The sequence below is a fragment of the Ursus maritimus genome (assembly GCF_017311325.1).
Source record: "Ursus maritimus isolate PB19 chromosome X unlocalized genomic scaffold, ASM1731132v1 scaffold_X1, whole genome shotgun sequence".
Lineage (NCBI taxonomy): Eukaryota > Metazoa > Chordata > Mammalia > Carnivora > Ursidae > Ursus > Ursus maritimus.
In genome coordinates this window covers 47,597,296-47,616,620 of record NW_024423319.1, presented here as the reverse complement: position 1 = coordinate 47,616,620, position 19,325 = coordinate 47,597,296, and positions in this window count along the sequence as shown.

Sequence of the window (19,325 nt, the reverse complement as noted above, 5' to 3'; positions counted from 1 at the left end):
GCGTGATCCCGGCATTACGGGATCGAGTCCCACATCAGGCTCTTCCACTATGAGCCTGCTTCTTCCTCTCCCACCCCCCTGCTTGTGTTCCCTCTCTCGCTGGCTGTCTTTCTCTGTCGAATAAATAAATAAAATCTTTAAAAAAAATAGTTCTTAATATAGTGCATTTAAATACCAGCATCCTATTCACTTTTAGATGAATCTGTGTTCTTTATAGATATTTTGATATTTAAGAAATGCAATTAAGCCTAAACAAGTTACTTTATGACATTCATGATGAAATTCACTAAATATGGGAATTTTTTCATTTCCACTTTCAGCTCTTACTTCTTATAAATAACTCAGATATTATTTTTCAAATGGTCATAGCCGTACCTGAATGCTGATAGTGAAAGGAAACTTTCCAAAAACTTCTGTGAAGATGAGCATTAGAGTCCAGACCTCAATCATTCACTTAGAATTTGCAAAAAAAAGAGCTGTCATTCCTCATTTTATTTCCACAAGTGCTTGGTATATGCTTATTTACTAATAAGGCATGTGCTAACCAAATGCAGGGGTACAATTAAGGAACTTAATTTAAGAGCTAAAGCTATATTTTCAATGGGATTATTATAAAAATTATAATAAGTATATTTGAAAGATCAGGAACCAGTTAAAACCAAAGTTATATAAATTGTAGAAGCTTCATAATCAAATATTTATGGCTTTCTCTGCTGTGTTTGAAAAATTAAATTATTAAAAGCAAATATTGTAGTGAATAGGTTCTCATCAATCTCAATAAAAGTTACATTTCACTATCACTGTCACATTATAACTTTTTTGCTTTCAGTCTTTTAAGATTGAAGAGAAATGTAGCAAACTCTGGGAACAAATCAAAGCTTTTCAATGTAAGCTACTTTCTGAGTAATTTCTAATTGATTCAGACTGATGGTACTGCACGGTTTGATGTATTGCTGAAGTAGAAGATACTTGGGAAAACGTGAATTTATAAGCTCCTCTTCTTGAGGAAAAATGGCTGCTATATTTCATGTTGTCATTTTTCAATTGTTAACAATGTAGTTGTATACCTATCTGGATTGGTACAAAAGAATACCAAACAATTTGTATACCTGTAACTGTCTCACCCACCTATCAATTTCAGATTAAGCAGACCTAACCTTCTACTTGCTCAAAATGAAGGATTTAAGCAAAATGCAGAATTAACCTCAAAGAGCAGATCTCATATATAAAAAACAAAGTTGCCTAGCACTATAACTCAGCCACCTGCAGTTCAGAGAGCATATCTTGTTAATATTACCAAAATTAGAACAATAAAATGGCTTGGTTCTGTGTTTTGGTTAGGTCATTTTTGTTGCTGTTGAGATCTGCTCTGTGCTTTGCTCAAAAAGTCTGGATTCCATTTTTCCAAAACAATATTCTAGACATGGATCACAGTATTTTGAAAGTAAGGAGGTGGGTAAGATTGTGCTTATGTATCTTATCTGCTCAAAAGGTCAGAAGCACTTCACCTCAATTCAGTGACAAATTGCCTTATTTTACAGCAGATGTAACACTTGAATTTGAAAATGGCTATGTCTGGCACACCTTTGGATTTTAACTAAAGATCCCCATTCAATGTGTATGTTTCTTGGCTGATGGAACATTTTTGGAGAGCAGCCAGGGGTGAGGGATAAAAACAACAAACAATTTTTTCATCTTTTCTTATCTCATCCATTCCAGGATGGAATATCCCCAGAGGTCTGAGTCTGAAGGGCTCTCTTCAAATCTCACAATATAATGGAAACCTCTCTATAGAGATTTCCCTGTCAGCTGAGAATCCACCAGTTACCTGTGCTGTTCCTGAATATGCTTATAACAAGAGGTGTCCTTAGCAGAAATACAGACTTGAGATGCAATGACTTAAGACACTCTTTCGGGGCCCTCAGCATAATAAAGGCTGCTACAAGCCTATCAAGGCATAGATGAATATCTGTTGAATGACAATAGGATTTTAAGAACCTTCATGACCCAGTTCTTTGTAATTCCAAACATTGTCTTGTCATTAAACGTGGGACTCTTTGATATTTTGGTGTAGGGGTTTAGGGGACAGTAAGGCAGATGATTAAGATAATTTTTATGTATTTTAAAAATTAAGCTGCATTTTCTGCTCAGAGTAAACATTTTAGGCATTCTTCATTACGTAAATCAAATTCCCTCTCCACTCTTCCCACCCTTACTCATGCCAGGCTCCTTTTCTGCTTTTTGATTTCTAAGATGATGATCATTTTGAAACTTAAAACTCTGGGTTTATCTTTGAATCATTATTTTCCCTTATTCCCTCTATCAAATGTGTCACTAAATCATTTTATTTATTCCTCTGAAAATGCCTGAGATTAATTTTCCCTTTCCATTCCCACTATGCTACCCCCAAATGTCCCAAAACCCATCTATGAATTATTGCAGCTGCTACATCACTATTTCCTTAGAAGCAAGGGTCCCCAATGTGCAGTCCATTTTATTTAGTAACATCAGGATACATTTCCTAATGTACCTGAAAGCATAAACATGCCCCACATTGACTTCAGCATCAAGAGCAGAAAACTTTGTCTTATTATCCTGTCCAATTCTATCTCTCCTTTTTCTGCTTAGCTATATATTCTCTTCATACTCAACATGCTTATACTTGTGTTTTTTCATGCTGCCACCTTCAACTGAAATGCGATGACTCTTGAAATATTGTCAACCACAAGAAAGTGGAGGTTAAGAGTCATCATACGGGGGGGATGTTGCCAACCAGCGGTGCTCCCCGAGCTCGGTGTCCCCTGCCCCCAGGTGGCTGGTAAGCTTTGCCTTCGGTCTGTTTACTTCATTCATGTCCCCTGTTGTGCCTCTGAGCCGACTGAGGCCTAACTGGGAGCCCCAAGGTCCTAGCCAAATCTCACTTTCACAAAGCTTTATATTTCAATGTATAATCTCCTCACACATAAACCTAGCATGGTAATGAGTACAGAATGCTTCCTGATAGAATTCAATTATATGACTTCAACATCATTAAATGTTTGTTTTATTATTTATTATATGGAATGTATCTTTTATATTAATAAACATCCATAATTGTATTGTGTTCAGGCAGAATTTCAAAAGAAAAGAAAGTCACAGAGTTTATATATATAAACATATATGAACACATAAATACATTTGAACATATATTTTGAAAATACATAGGAGAAGGACAGGAATGATGCTAACCTCAAATAATAAACAATAGCTACCTACAAGAAAAGGGGAGCAAAACAGACAAAAGGGTCAGCAAAGGAGATCTTTAAGGATTTACTCTAAATATACCTATGCTGCTAGAAATTTTCCAAAAAATATATTCAGGTTGTGTGATTTAAAAAATTATTTAGGTGAAGGGAGAAATAAAGTTCTCAAGGTCATCCCAAATCCTCAAGAAATGCACTCTAGCATTCTTCTTTTATATATGTACAAGAGACGCTTTCCTTTTATTCATGGTCTACTGCATCCTGAGACAGCATTCTGAAATAGCTTCCTGCCTTTGTTGTTTCTGTATCTCCATTTCCTTTTAGACCAGACCAATTTGTTCACTACTCAAAATCAGTAGATCTGATAAAGTCCTAGGAAACACAGTTCAAACACTTAAAAGAGCTTCCTTTTTCTCCCCCTATAGGAAACTCAGGTGGGAAATTGATGAAATTTGAGTAATTTTAAATCTAATGAGTCCTATTAAGATGTAAATTCTCCCTTAAATCTAAAATTATTGTCAAACAAGAAGGAATCCAAGATGGCTGAGGAGTAGGAGATCTTAATTTCATCTCGTTCCAGGAATTCAGCTAGATAGCTATCAAACCATTCTGAACACCTGTGAACTCACCTGGAGATCAAAGAAAATAATAGCTGAAACTCTACAAATGGACAAGCGACCATTTACCACAAGGTGGTAGGAGGTGCTGAGAAGTGAATCTGAGGCAATATATGGGAACACAGACCACAGGGGGAGGGAGCCTCCATCAGTTGGCCACCAATAAGTGATACAGCAGAGGAGCACAGAATTGGAACTTTTAGAGGTCTGCTCTAGTGAGGGGCATCACTCTGGCAGCTAAACAGGACATGGAACCCTCACTGGGACAGTGTGGTCTCAGAATCCTTGAGGTCACATGAAGACTGAGGTGCCTGAGTGCAACAGAGCTCCCATGTATCAGGGCAGGGAAGCTGGCTGCAAAGAATGAGCTCAGGAGTGGGCTATCAGCTCGGGGTTGCCATAAGCTGTGATCTGCAGAACAGGTGGCCCTTGCTTGAAATTATAATCTCTCTCCCTGCCCTCCTCTTTTTTTTTCTCTTTTTTCTTTCTTTTTTATTTCTTTGGATCATCTTGGCTTTGATGACATATCTGTGGTAGTTTTGAACACTTTGGATTTTTTCATAGGTGCATTTTGCTTGGGTCGTGGTTGATATCTTGGGCTCTGTATACTCCCTCAACCACCCCTCAACAGAATGAATAGGAGGAGGAACTCCCAACAAAGAAAACAAACAACAGAGACAATGGCCTCTGCCACAGATCTAATGGATATGGATATAAGCAAGAAGTCAGAGAAAGACTTCAGGGTAACAATTATGAAGTCAATAGCTAGGCTTGAGAACATCATTACTGACAATATAGAATCTCTAAGGGCAGAAATGAGATCTAATCAGTCCAAACTTTAAAATGTTATGAATGAAATGCAGTCTAAACTGGATTCTCTAACACAGGGTAAGTGAGGCAGAAGAACGAATTAGTGATCTAGAAGATAAGCTGATAGAAAGGAAGGAAGCCAGAGAGGATAGGGATAGGCAGCTAGAAATCCATAAGAATAGACTTAGAGAGATCAGTGATGCCATGAAACATTCCAATGTCAGAATTATTGAGATCCCTGAGGAGGTGAGGAGAAAGAGAGGACTAGAAACTATATTTGAGCAAATCATAGCTAAGAACTTCCCTAATCTGGGAAGAAAACAAGCATTCATGTCCAAGAGGCAGAGAGGACCTCTCCCAAGATCAATCGAAATAGACCACCACCCTGGCATGTAATAGTGAAACTTGCAAATCTTAGAGCCAAGGAAGCTATCCTGAGAGCAGCTAGGGGGAAGAGATTTCTTATGTAGAGAGGAAGGAACATCAGAATAAAATCAGATCTATCCACAGAGACCTGGCAAACCAGAAAGGGCTGGCAAGACATATTCAGGGTATAAAATGAGAAGAACATGCAGCCAGGAATACTTTATCCCTCAAGGCTGTCATTAGGAATGGATGGAGAGATAAAAAGCCTCCAGGACCAGCAGAAACTGGAAGAATATGTGACAACCAAGCCAGCCCTGCAAGAAATATTAAGGGGGATTCTATAAAAGAAGAAAGAACCAAAGAGTAATACAGACCATAAATTTACAGAGACAGTCTACAGAAACAGGGATTTCACAGGCAATATGATGGAACTAAATTCATATCTTTCAATAGGTACTCTCAACATGAACAGCCTAAATGCTCCCATGAAATGGCACAGAGTTTTAGATTGGATAAAAAGATGCGGCCCGGGCGCCTGGGTGGCACAGCGGTTAAGCGTCTGCCTTCAGCTCAGGGCGTGATCCTGGCGTTCCGGGATCGAGTCCCACATCGGGCTCCTTGGCTGGGAGACTACTTCTTCCTCTCCCTCTCCCCTGCTGTGTTCCCTCTCTCGCTGGCTGTCTCTCTGTCACATAAATAAATAAAATCTTTAAAAAAAAAAAAAAGATGCGGCCCATCCATAGGCTGTCTACAAGAGGTGCATTTTGAATCTAAAGACATGCCCAGATTGAAAGAGAGGAGATGGAGAACAATTTATCATGCCAAAGGACAAAAAAAAAAAAAAAAAAAACACAGCTGAGGTAGCAATTCTTATATCAGACAAATTAGATTTTAAACTAAAGACTGTGGTAAGAGATGTAGAGGGACACTATATCATGCTTAAATGATCTATCAAATAAGAAGATCTAACAAGTGTAATATCTAAGCCCCTAACATGGGAGCAGCCAACTACATAAGCCAGCTGTTAGCCAAAATAAAAAAAATCATATTGATAATAATACATTAATAGTAGGAGACCTCAACACTCCACTCTCAGCAATGGAGAGATCATCTAAGCAGAAGATCAACAAAGAAACAAGAACTTTGAATGACATATTGAACCAGATGGACTTTGTAGATATATACAGAACATTATATCCTAAAACAACAGAATACTCATTCTTCTTGCGTGAACACAGAACTTTCTCCAGAATAGACCACATACTGAGTCAAAAAATCAGGTCTTGAAAAAATGTTCAAAATCATTAGCCATCAGGAAAACTCAAATCAAAACCACATTGAGATACCACCTTACGCCAGTTAGAATGGCAAAAATTGACAAGGCAGTAAACAACAAATGCTGGAGAGGATGTGGAGAAAGGGGATCCCTCTTACACTGTTGGTGGGAATGCAAGTTGGTACAGTCACTTTGGAAAACAGTGTGGAGGTCCTTTAAAAAGTTAAAAATTGAGCTACCCTATGATCCTGCCATTGCACTACTGGGTATTTACCCCAAAGATACACACGTAGTGAAGAGAAGGGCCATATGCACCCCAATGTTCATAGCAGCATTGTCCACAATAGCTAAATTGTGGAGGGAGCCGAGATGCCCTTCAACAGATGACTGGATTAAGAAGATGTGGTCCATATATACAATGGAATATTACCCAGCCATCAAAAAGAGCGATTTCACAACATTTGCAGCAACATGGATGGGACTAGAGGAGATAATGCTAAGTGAAATAAGTTAAGCAGAGAAAGACAATTATCATATGGTTTCACTCATTTATGGAACATAAGAAATAGGAAGATTGGTAGGAGAAGAAAGGGAAGAATGAAGGGGGGGTAAACAGAAGGGGGAAATGAACCATGAGAGACTATGGACTCTGGGAAACAAACTGAGGGCTTCAGAGGGGAGGGGGTGGGGGATTGGGATAGGCTGGTGATGGGTATTAAGGAGGGCATGTATTGCATGGTGCACTGGGTGTTATACACAAGAAATGAATCATGGAACATTACATCAAAAACTAGGGATGTACTGTATGGTGACTAACATAACATAATAAAAAAATATTATTAAAAAAAGTCAGGTCTCAACTGATACCAAAAGATTGAGATTATCCCCAGCATATTTTTAGACCACAATGCTTTGGAACTGGAACTCAATGACAAGAAAAAAAAAATTGGAAGGAATTCAAACGCTTGGAAGTTAGAGAGCATTCTGCTAAAGAATGATTGGGTCAACCAGGAAATTAAAGAAGAACTTAAGCAATTCATGGAAACTAATGAGAATGAAACCCATCTGTCCAAAACCAATGGGATACTGCAAAGGCGGTCCTAAGAGGGAAATACATAGCCATCTAAGCCTCTCTCAGAAAATTTTAAAAGAATCCCAAATGCACAAGCTAACCTTACACCTAAAGGAGCTGGAGAAAGAACAGCAAATAAAATCTAAACCAAGGAGGAGAAGAGAAACAATAAAGATTAGAGCAGAAATCAATGAACTAGAAACCAGAAAAACAGTAGAGCAGATCAATGAAACTAAAAGTTGGTTCTTTGAAAGAATCAATAAGATCAATAAACCACTGGCCAGACTTACCCAAAAGAAAAGAGAAAGGTCCCAAATTAATAAAATTATGAATGAAAGGGGAGAAGTCACCACGAACACCAAGGAAATATAAATAGTTATTAGAAATCACCAGCAACACTATGCCAACAAGTTAAGCAACCTGGAAGAAATGGATGCCTTCCTGGAAACTTGTAAACTACAAGACTGAACTAGGAAGAAATAGAAAATCTGAATAGACCAATCACCAGTAACAAAATTGAAGCAGTAACCAAAAACCTCCCCCAAAACAAGACTGCCTGTTAGCCATTTGTATGGCTTCCTTGGAGAAAGGTCTGTTCATGTCTTCTGCCCATTTCTTGACTGGATTATTATTATTATTATTATTATTATTATTATTATTATTATTGTTTGTTCTTTGGGTGTTGAATTTGATATGTTCTGTATATATTTTGGATAATAGCCCTTTATCTGATAAGAGATTTGCGAATATCTTCTTCCATTTTGTCAGTTGTCTTCTAATTTTGTTGACTGCTTCCTTTGCAGTGTAAAAGCCTTCAATCTTGAAGTAGTTCATTTTTGCCTTTGTTTCCATTGCCTTTGGAGACATGTCTAGGAAGAAGTTGCTGTGGCTGAGGTCACAGAGGTTGTTGCCTCTATTCTCCTCTAGGATTTTGATGGATTCTTGTCTCACATTTAGTTCTTTCATCTATTTTGAGCATATTTTTGTGTATGGTGTAAGGAAATGGTCTACTTTCATTCTAGTGCATGTGGCTGTCCCATTCTCCCAAAACCATTTGTTGAAGAGACTGTCATTTTCCCGTTGGATAATCTCTCCTGCTTTGTCAAAGATTAATTGACCATATACTTGTGGGTCCGTTTCTGGAATGTCTCTTCTGTTCCATTTATCTATGCATCTGTTTTTGTGCCAGTACCATACTGTCTTGAAGATTACAGCTTTATAATAGAGCTTGAAGTCCAGAATTGTGATGCCCCCAGCTTTGGTTTTCTTTTTCAACATTCCATTGGATATTTGGGGTCTTTTCTGGCTTCATACAAATTTTAGGATTATTTTTTCCAGCTCTGTGAAAAAAGTTGATGGTAGTTTGATAGGGATTGCACTGAGTGTATAGATTGCTTTAGGTAGCATAAACATTTTAACAGTATTTTTTTTTCCAATCCATGAGCATGGAATGTTCTTCCATTTCTTTGTGTCTCCCTCAATTTCTTTCATGACTGTTCTATATTTTTCTGAGAGCAGATCCTTTGCCTAAGGTTTATTCCTAGGTATCTTCTGGTTTTTGGTGCAATTGTAAATGGGATTGACTCCTTATTTTTCTCTTTTTTTCTGTCCCATTGTTAGTGTTTAAAAATGCAACTGGTTTCTGTGCAGTAATTTTAGCCCTTGTTTCCTTGTTAATCTGCTTAGATGATCTGTCCGTTGCAGTGAGTGGGTTGTTAAAATCTCCTACTATTATATTATTTTCCATGTGTTTCTTAATGTTGTAATTAACTGGCTTATATAATTGGCTGATTCCACATTAGGGGCATACCTATTACAATTGTTAGATTTTCTTGTTGGATTGACCCTTTAATTATGATATGGTGTCCTTCCTCATGTCTTATTACAGTCTTTTTTAAAAAATCTGATTTGCCTGACATAAGGATTGCCACCTTAGTTTCTTTTGATGTCCATTAGCATAATAAATGGTTTTCCACTCCCTGACATTCAATCTGCAGGTGTCTTTGGCCCTAAAATGAGTTTCTTGCTGACAGCATATCAATGGGTCTTGCTTTTTTATCCAATCTGATATCCTGTCTTTTGATGGGGGTATTTATTCTGTTTACATTCAGAGTAACTATTGAAAGATATGAATTTAGTACCATTGTATGTCCTGTAAAGTCACTCTTTCTCTATATTGTCTCTGTTCCTTTCTGGTCTGTTACTTTTGGGTTCTCTGTTCACTTAAAGAATCCTTTTTATTATTTCTTGTAGGGCTGGTTTAGTGATCACAAATTCTTTTAGTTTCTGTTTGTCCTGGAAGGTTTTTATCACTCCTGTTTTGAATGACATCCTACATGGATATGTATTTTTAGATGCATATTTTTCCCATTTAGCACCCTGAATATATCATGCTAGTCATTTCTGGCCTGCCAGGTCTCTGTGGATAGGTCTGCTGCCAGGCCAGTGTTTCTACCCTTGTAGTTTGTGAACCTCTTGTCCTGAGCTTCTTTCAGGATTTTCTTGTCTTTGAGATTGGCACGTTTCCCTACTATATGTTGGGGTGTTGACCTATTTTGATTGATTTTGAGGGGGCTTCCCTGTGCCTCCTGGACTTGGACACCTGTTTCCTTCCCCATGGTAGGGAAGTTCTCCACTATAATTTGCTCCAACATACCTTCTGCCCTTCTCTCTCTCTTCTTTAGGGATTACCATCATTCTAATGTTGTCTTGCTTTATGGTCTTACTTATCTCTCGAATTCTCTTCTCATGATCCAGTAGTTGTTTATCTGTCTTTTTCTCAGCTTCTTTATTCTCCATCATTTTGTCTTCAATATCACTAATTTTCTCTTCTGCTTCATTTATCCAACAGTCAGAGCCTCCATTTTTTATTGCATCTCATTAATAGCCTTTTTGGTTTTTACTTGATTAGATTTTCATTCTTTTATTTCTCCAGAAAGGGATTCTCTATTGTCTTCTATTCTCTTTTCAAGCCCAGATAGTATTTTTATAATCTTTATTCTGAACTCTAGTTCCAATATCTTACTTATGTCCATACTGATTAGGTCCCTGGCAGTCAGTACTGCCTCTTGTTCTCTTTTTTGAGGTGAGTTTTTCCATCTTGTTATTCTGTCCACTGAAGAATAGATGAACGAGAGAACGAAGTACTAAAATGGTAACAATGAGCCCAGAGAAATACACACTAAACAAATCAGATGAGACCTGAAACCAAAAACAATAATAAAACTTAAAAAATAAAAACAACAACAACAAAGAGAATAGAATCAGACAGGTGCAGAGAACAGAGCAATACACTGGATCCTTTGTTCATTTAGCTCCGTTTGCTAGAAAACTAGACCCCAAGATTGTAAAGAAAGAAAAACTTATATATGTACAAAATAAAATTAAATACATTGAAAGGATATAATGTAACTGTAAAAGTGAAAATTAAAAGACAAAAAAGAAAAAAAGAAAAAGAAAAAAAAAAGGGATATACACAGACAAGTAAACAGAACAGAGCAATACACAGTTTCCTGAGTGTATTTTGGTTGGTTTGTTAAAAGAAACTATATCTCAAAATTGTAAAGAAAGAAAAATGTGTATATATATGTATTTACATATATATTTATATATATAATAAAATTAATTACATTGAAAGGATACANNGTGTCTGTAAAGATGAAAATTTAAAAAAAGACTTCAACAAAACAAAAATAAAAAAAATACACAAACAAAACAAAAACGAAAAAGAAGAAAGAAAATTTTTAAAAAGAGGGAATATGATCAGACAGGTGAAGAGAACAGAGTCATACATTAGATTCTGGGTGTAATTTGGTCTGTTACAAGAAACTGCATCCCAAAATTGTAAAGAAAGAAAAACGTATATATTTACAAAAAGAAAATTAAATACAATGAAAGGATAGAATTTAAGTGTAAAAAGGAAAATTACAAAAGATTAAAAAAGTTGATAAAATAAGAAATTGTTTAAACAAGGAAAGAGAAAAAAAGATTAAAATTGAAAGACTAAAGAATAAAATCATGAATTTTGTATGCTCTATTCCCCTACTGCTGGAGTTTTGCAATTCTCATGATTGGTAAGCTTGCTATTGTCTGGATGTTCTTGCTGATCATCTGGGGGAGGGGCCTGTTGTGTTGATTCTCAAGTGTCTTTTCCCTGGGCAGAATTGCACCCCCTTTGCCAGGGGGCCAGTCTAAGTAATCTGCTGGATTACTAATGCTGCAGACTCCTGCAGCATACACCGGAGCCACTCTTCCCAGGTGAGGGAGGGGGATCTCCCCGTGGTTCTTCCTCTTGTTAGGCCCGTGCTCAGAGAACAGTCACTCGACTATGCTGTGGTTCATGGTTTATGGCAACCTGGAGCTGAGAGCTCACTCCTGGGCTCGCTAATTACAGCTGGCTTCCCCACTCTGATGTCTGGGAACTCTGCCACACTCAGGCATCACCATTCTTTCTCTGACAACAGGAATCCTGAGACCACACCATCCTACCTAGGATTCTGCCCTGCCTTGCCAGCTGAGCTCCTTTCAGGCAGGGATGTCCTTCACCAGAGAAGACTTCCAGAAGTTCTGATTTTGTGCTCCACTGCTATATCGCTTTCCAGTAGCTGGCTTACAGAGGCTCCCTCCTGCCTTGGTTTATCTTCCTATATGTCCCCTCAGATTCACTTCTCCACACTTCCTACTTTGCAGAAAGTCGTCACTTTTCTATTTGTAGAGATGCAGCTATTTTTTTTTTCTTGGATTTCCGGTTGAGTTCACAAGTGTTTGGAATGATTTGATAGCTATCAGGCTGAATTCTTGGGACCAGATGAAATTAAAGTCTCCTACTCTTTCACCATCATGGACACTCTCCTCATTCTCCCTCTTTTCTATGGAACATACCATTCCTATGAAAGATGCAATTTCATCACAGACCTTCTCCTTTCCTATAATAGTTTAGAAATATAATATATATTGATGTATAGCTAGAAAACAGAAGTGTACTACACAAATATTTGTTCTATGTTTTCTGAAGTCATGCAAATCCATTTTCTGTCAAATATTAGGAGTCAAACAATGCTAATGCTTGAAATCCCAATTTTTCTTCTTTAGTTAGAATCAATTCCCACTTATGAATATGTAGTATTTCAAAATATTGCTTGTTGAGTTTCAGGGATGAATTCTCACTAGAAATAATGCTAAACATAACAAATTTCCAGGCAAACTTAAAATAAAATAAAGCCTACTCATCTCCTTTTGTACCTGAAATTAAATGTGAATTGTACTCTCAAATGTAACCACCACATATATGATGTTTCTGTAGAAATGAACATTTAAGTTAGTCTGTTAAGAACTGGTCTACTACCCCTGCAGGGAGAACATATATTCTCTTAGCTACATGCCACGAATAACAGCCATACTGATTTAAAACAGATCCTCGGAAACATTAAGGTTGTTTATTCAGTCATTCAACATAGTGACTGCTATGTTCTCTGACATGGAGATACGATTGTGATAAAAACAAAAAAAGGACACATTTCCTACTCTCTCTCTCTCCTTTTTTCCTGATCAGATACTTTTTATTTTTTAAATTTTTTCTGGTTTCAAGTTTTTATTTAAATTCCAGTTAGTTAACATATAATGTAATATCACTTTCAGAAATAGAATTTAGTGTTTCATCACTTAAATGTAACACCCAATGTTCATCACAAGTGCCCTTCTTAATACCCATCACCAATTCAACCCACCCTTTGCACACCTCCCCTCAAGCAACCCTCAGTTTGTTCTCTATAGCTAAGAGTCTGTTGTATGGTTTACTCTCTTTTTCCCCTCTATGTTCCTTTGTATAATTTCTTTTTTTAAAAGATTTTATTTATTCATTTGAGAGAAAGAGGAAGAGCAGGGGGAGCAGCAGAGAGAAAGGGAGAAGCAGACTCCCCACTAAGCAGGGAGACTGATGTGGACCTCGGTCCTAGGACCCTGAGATCATGACCTGAGCAGAAGGTAGACACTTGACGGACTGAGCCATCCAGGTGCCCCCTTCTATTTAATTTCTTAAATTGGTATTTCACTTTCTCCAACTAACTTATTTTCCTTACCATAACATACTATAGCTCCATTCACATTGTTGCAAATGGCAAGATTTCATTCTTTTTGATGACTGAGAATACTCTACGGTGTGTGTGTGTGTGTGTGTGTGTGTGTGTGTGTGCGTGTGTGTGTGTGTGTTTGTGTGTGTGTGTGTGTATCACAACTTCTTTATCTTATTTTATTTTTTTAAGATTTTATTTATTTATTTGAGAGAGAGAGAGAGAGCAAGAATGGGGAGTGGAAGGCAGAGGGAGAGGGAGAAGCAGGCTCCCTGCTGAGCAAGGAGCCCATTGCAGGGCTCGATCCCAGGACACCGGGATCATGACCTGAGCTGAAGGCAGATGCTTAACGACTGAGCCACCCAGGCACCTTCACACCACAACTTCTTTATACATTCATCAGTCCATGGACTTTTGGGCTCTTTCCATAATTTTGCTATTGTTGATAATGCTGCTATAAACATCAGGATGCATGTATCACTTTAAACAGTATTTTTGCATCCTTTGGGTAAATACCTAGTAGTGCAATTGCTGGATCATAGGGTAGTTCTATTTTTAACTTTTTGAGGAGCCTCCATGCTGTTTTCCAGAGTGGCTGCTCCAGTTTGCATTCCCACCAACAGTGTAAGAGGTTTCTGCTTTCTCTGCATCCTCGTCAACATCTGTTGTTTTTTGGATTGTTAATTTTAGCCATTTTGACAGGTATGGGGTGATATCTCATTGTAGTTTTGATTTGTATTTCCCTGATGATGGATGAGATTGAGCAAATTTTCATGTATTTGTTGGCAATCTGTATGTCTTTTTTGGAAACATGTCTATTCATGTCTTCTGCCAATTTCTTAGCTGGATTATTTGTTTTTGGGTGTTGAGGTTGGTGAGTTCTTTATAGATTTGGATACTAACCCTTTATCAGATATGTCATTTCCAAATATCTTCTCCCCTTCCATAGGTTGCCTTTTAGTTTTGTTGATTGTTTCCTTCACTTTGCATAAGTTTTTTATCTTGACGTAGTCCAAATAGTTCATTTTTGCATTTGTTTCCCTTGACTCCAAAGACATGTCTATTAAGAAGTTGCTATGAACAAGGTCAAAGAGGTTGCCATCTGTGTTCTCCTCCAGGCCTTTGATGATTTCCTGTCCCGCATTTTGGTATTTTGTTCATTTTGAATTTATTTTTGTGTATGGTGTAAGAAAGTGGTCCAGTTTCACTCTTTTGCATGTTGTTGTACAGTTTTCCCAATACCATTTGTTGAAGAGATGTCTTTTTTCCATTGAATAGTCTTTCTGGATTTGTCAAAGATTAGTTAACCATATAGTTGTGGGTCCATTTCTGGGTATTCTATTCTGTTCTATCGATCTATGTGTCTTTCTTTGTGCTAGTACCATACTGTCTTGATAACTACAGCTTTGTAATATAACTTGAAGTCTGAAATTGTGATGCCTCCTGCTTTGTTTTTCTTTTTCAAAGTTATTTTAGCTATTCGGGGTTTTTTGCTGTTCTATACAAATTTTAGGATTGTTTATACTAGCTCTGTGAAAAATACTTGTAGTATTTTGATTGGGATTGCATTAAATGTGCAGGTTGCATTGTACATTTTAGATAATATAGACAAAATAGACATTTTAACAATATTTGTTCTTTCAATCCGTGAGCATTAAATGTCTTTTCGTTTATGTGTGTCATCATCAATTTCTTTCATACGAATTCTATAGCTTTCAGAGTACAGATCTTTTACCTCTTTGGTTAGGTTTTTCCTAGGTATCATGGTTTTTGGTGCAATTGTAAATGAGCTCGATTCCTTTATTTCTCTTCCTGCTGCTTCATTATCAGTGTACAGAAATACAACAGATTTCTCTATGTTCTTTTTGTACCCTGCAACTTTACTGAAATAATATTTTAGTTATAGCAATTTTTTTTTGTGGAGAACTTTGGGTTTTCTACATAGAGTATCACGTCATCTGTGAACAGTGAAAGTTTGACTTCTTCCTTGCTGATTTGAATGCCTCTTATTTCTTTTTGTTATCTGATTGCTAAGGCTAGGTCTTCAAGTGCTATGCTAAATAACAGTGGTGAATGGACATCCCTGTCTTGCTCCTAACCATAGAGGAAAAGCTCTCAGTTTTTCCCCACTGGTGATGATATTAGCTGTGGGTCTTTTGTATACAGTGTTTATCATGTTGAGATATGTCCCCTCTATTCCTACTTTGTTGAGGGTTTTTATCAAGAATGAATGCTGTACTTTGTCAAATGCTTTTTCTGCATCCATTGAGAGGATCATATGGTTCTTATCTTTTCTTGTATTAATGCAGCATTTCACTTTGATTGATTTGTGAATATTAAACCACTCTTGCAGCCCAGGAACAAATCCTACTTGATCATGGTGATTGATTCTTTTAATGTACCATTGGATTAAGTTTGCTAGTATTTATTTTGTTGAGAATTTTTGCATTCATTTTCATCAGTGATATTGGTGTATAATTCTCCTTTTTAGTGAGGTCTTTGGTTAGGAATCAAGGTGATGCTGACCTCGTAGAATAAGTTTGGAAGTTTTCCTCCATTTTGTATTTTTTTTCTAACAGTTTGAGAAGAACATGTATTAACTCTTCATTAGATGTTTGGTAGAATTCCCCTGTAAAGCTATATGGCCCTGAACTTATGTTTGTTGGGAGATTTTTGGTTACTGATTCAATTTCTTTGCTGGTTATCTGTTCTGTTCAAGTTTTCTATTTCTTCTTGTCTCAGTTTTGGTAGTTTATATTTTTCTAGGAATTTATTCATTTCTTCCACATTGCCCAATTTGTGGCATATAATTTTTCACCTTTCCTACTAGCATTCATAAGGATTCATTAGAGCAGAGACTTAAAAGAGGTTAGTATGTGAGCCATGTAGTTGTCGGAGGAAGATTATCTTGAGGTAGCTGAAACAGTATATACAAACGCCCTGAAGGGAGACTGCCTGGCAAAACTGAGGAATAGTAACAAGTCAGAGTATCAGTCAGTTTTTCTCTAATGGCAGTAAGAGAGGGGGCATGTAGTAGAACATAAAATTAGAGATGGAGGGTCTTGTGGGACATTGTTAGGGCATTAGGTTTCCCCTTTAATACTAATTGGAAGAATAGAAAGTAGCATAATATGAATTAGGTTTTAACATTATCACCTAGTTGCTGCATTAAGAATTTTCTGAAATGGGCAAAGAGCAGAAGCAGGGAAATGAGTTAGGGAAATGTTGCACTATTTTCTGTGACAGAAGGTGGTGGCTTAAGACACGTAGTGACAAAGAAAGTAGTGAGTTGCGATCAGCTTCTGTATATATATTGAAATTAGTGCCAATGAGATTTGTTGTTAAATTGGTTATAAGTTTAAGACAAAGAAGTCAAGATGACTTTGAGTCAATATGACTCCAAGATTTTGTCTTGAGAAACTAGAAGAAATGCATTTGTCATTGAGACAGGAAAGAATGAGAGGAAAGTAGGTTTGAGGGGAATGAAAACTCAAAAGTTTGATTATAGATATGCTAATTTATTACCTTCTCCAAAAGATTCATTAGCTATATGAATCTGGAATTTTAGGAGGAGGGCAGGAGAGGATATATACATTTAGGAGTCATTGTTATATGAATAGTATTGAAATCCGTGGGACTGGATGTAAATGTGGCTTAACACCATAGACAGGGAAGATAGACAATTGCTAAAGCAAAAGAACCGGTTGATACAAAAATGTAGACAAAAGTTATCCACCTCAGAATGGCAGCCAATTTTGAGAGAAAGTTTGAGCAAGGCAGGAGAAAAGTTCACATTTATTCTGAGAACAAAAGGAAGGATTGGCCAGGAGAAAAATTGAGAAAAGTGTTTTAAGGATGTGCAATGGCCTGGAGAGAGCACTAAGTGGGAATAAGTAAAAAGAAGTTCTGACTGGCAGCAACATAGACTACAAGAAGTGGGAGGAACAGGAAAGAAGGGTGCAAGAAAAGAAGGGTGATACAAAATAAGACTAGATAGAAGACAAGGGACAGATTATGCAACATCTTTTAAATCATACTAAGGATATTGAATTGTAGAAAAAAAGTAATGGAGGTTGAAGATAACATATTTTGTAGGCTACTGACTTCTACCAATGATGCTGAAAGGTGCTTCCCCAAAAAACAGTGCAGCCTAAATATGCACATGTACGTTTCTCAGACCATAGAGATGAGTACACTATCCCTTACAATTTACTTCTGCCAATCTCAAGACATAAAGTGATTTCCCTTTCAACTGTCAATGCCTACTATTTCAAAGACTCTTTCCTTCCTGCCTTTAACCCAAGTTCTATGAAGTAGGAAGAAGTTTTTTTCCCTTACATTTTTTCTCCTTATATCCCCTTATGTTCATCAGTGTCATCATCACTAATATGATGAGGTACTTCAGTAAGTTGGTGCTTTAGCAACATAAAAGTAAAGAAGCTCTGAAGCTTCTATCAGAGAAGCTTCTATCTACGTGGAGTAAGACACATAGCATCATCTCAAAATAAATGAAATTTTAAGAAACTCAGGTTATAATGTAAAGCTATCTCCTGCCAGGTTTGCAACAAAATGATTTTAGGGACTATAGGGAAAAAAAGAATTTTTTATATATAATTATTATTTATATTTATTATAAAAATAAAAGGATGAAAAACTTAAAGTTAACATTGAGGCCTTCTTAGGATCATAGACTGTTAAAGATAAAAGGGATATAGAGAAGTTGTCATCCAATCCTCTTATCTCATTTTCCTGATAAGTAAACTGAAGCCCAGAAATGTTGACTGGTAAAATCTGATGGTAATCCTTCATAGAATGAGCTTCCTGACTTTGAATTGCTTCTCCCTTTAGGATTGTTTTAGTGGAGTCAGGGACAAAATTTCCAAATGATCCTAGTGGAAAATCAGAAAAAATAAACAAATCAGTCTTTATTGCATACAGTGGTTTATATGTTAACTGATTAACATAAAACAAAAAAGAAAAGAAAAAATCCTCTAGGTAGCTTCTTATTTTTTTATAATAATTTTTTATTATGTTATGTTAGTCACCATACAGTTCATCTCAAGTTTTGATGTAAAGTTCCATGATTTATTACTTGCATATAACACCCAGGGCACCATGCAATATGTGCCCTCCTTAATACCCATCACTGGCCTATCCTGATTCCCCACCCCTCTCCCATCTAAAGCCCTCAGTTTGTTTCCCAGAGTCCATAGTCTCTCACGGTTCATTCCCCCTTCTGTTTACCCCCCTTCCTTCTTCCCTTTCTTCTCCTACCAGTCTTCCTACTTCTTATATTCTATAAACGAGTGAAATCATATGATAATTGTCTTTCTCTGCTTGACTTATTTCACTTAGCATTATCTCCTCCAATCCCATCCATGTTGCTGTAAATGTTGTGAAATCATTCTTTTTGATGTCTGAGTAATATTCCATTGTATATATGGACCACATCTGTTGAAGGGCATCTCGGCTCCTTCCACAATTTAGCTACTGTGGAGAGTGCTGCTATGAACATTGGGGTGCATATGGCCCTTCTCTTCCCTACGTCTGTATCTTCGGGGTAAATACCCAGTATTGCAATGGCTGGGTCATAGGGTAGCTCAATTTTTAACCTTTTAAGGGACCTCCACACTGTTTTCCAGAGTGGCTGTACCAACTTGCATTCCCATCAAGAATATAGGAGGGGTCCGCTTTCTCCACATCCTCTCCAGCAATTGTTGTTTCTTGCGTTGTCAGTTTTTGCCATTCTAACTGGTGTAAGGTGATATCTCAATGTGGTTTTGATTTGAATTTCCCTGATGGCTAATGATTTTGAACATTTTTTCATGTGTCTCTTAGTCATTTGTATGTCTTCATTGGAAAAGTGTCTGTTCA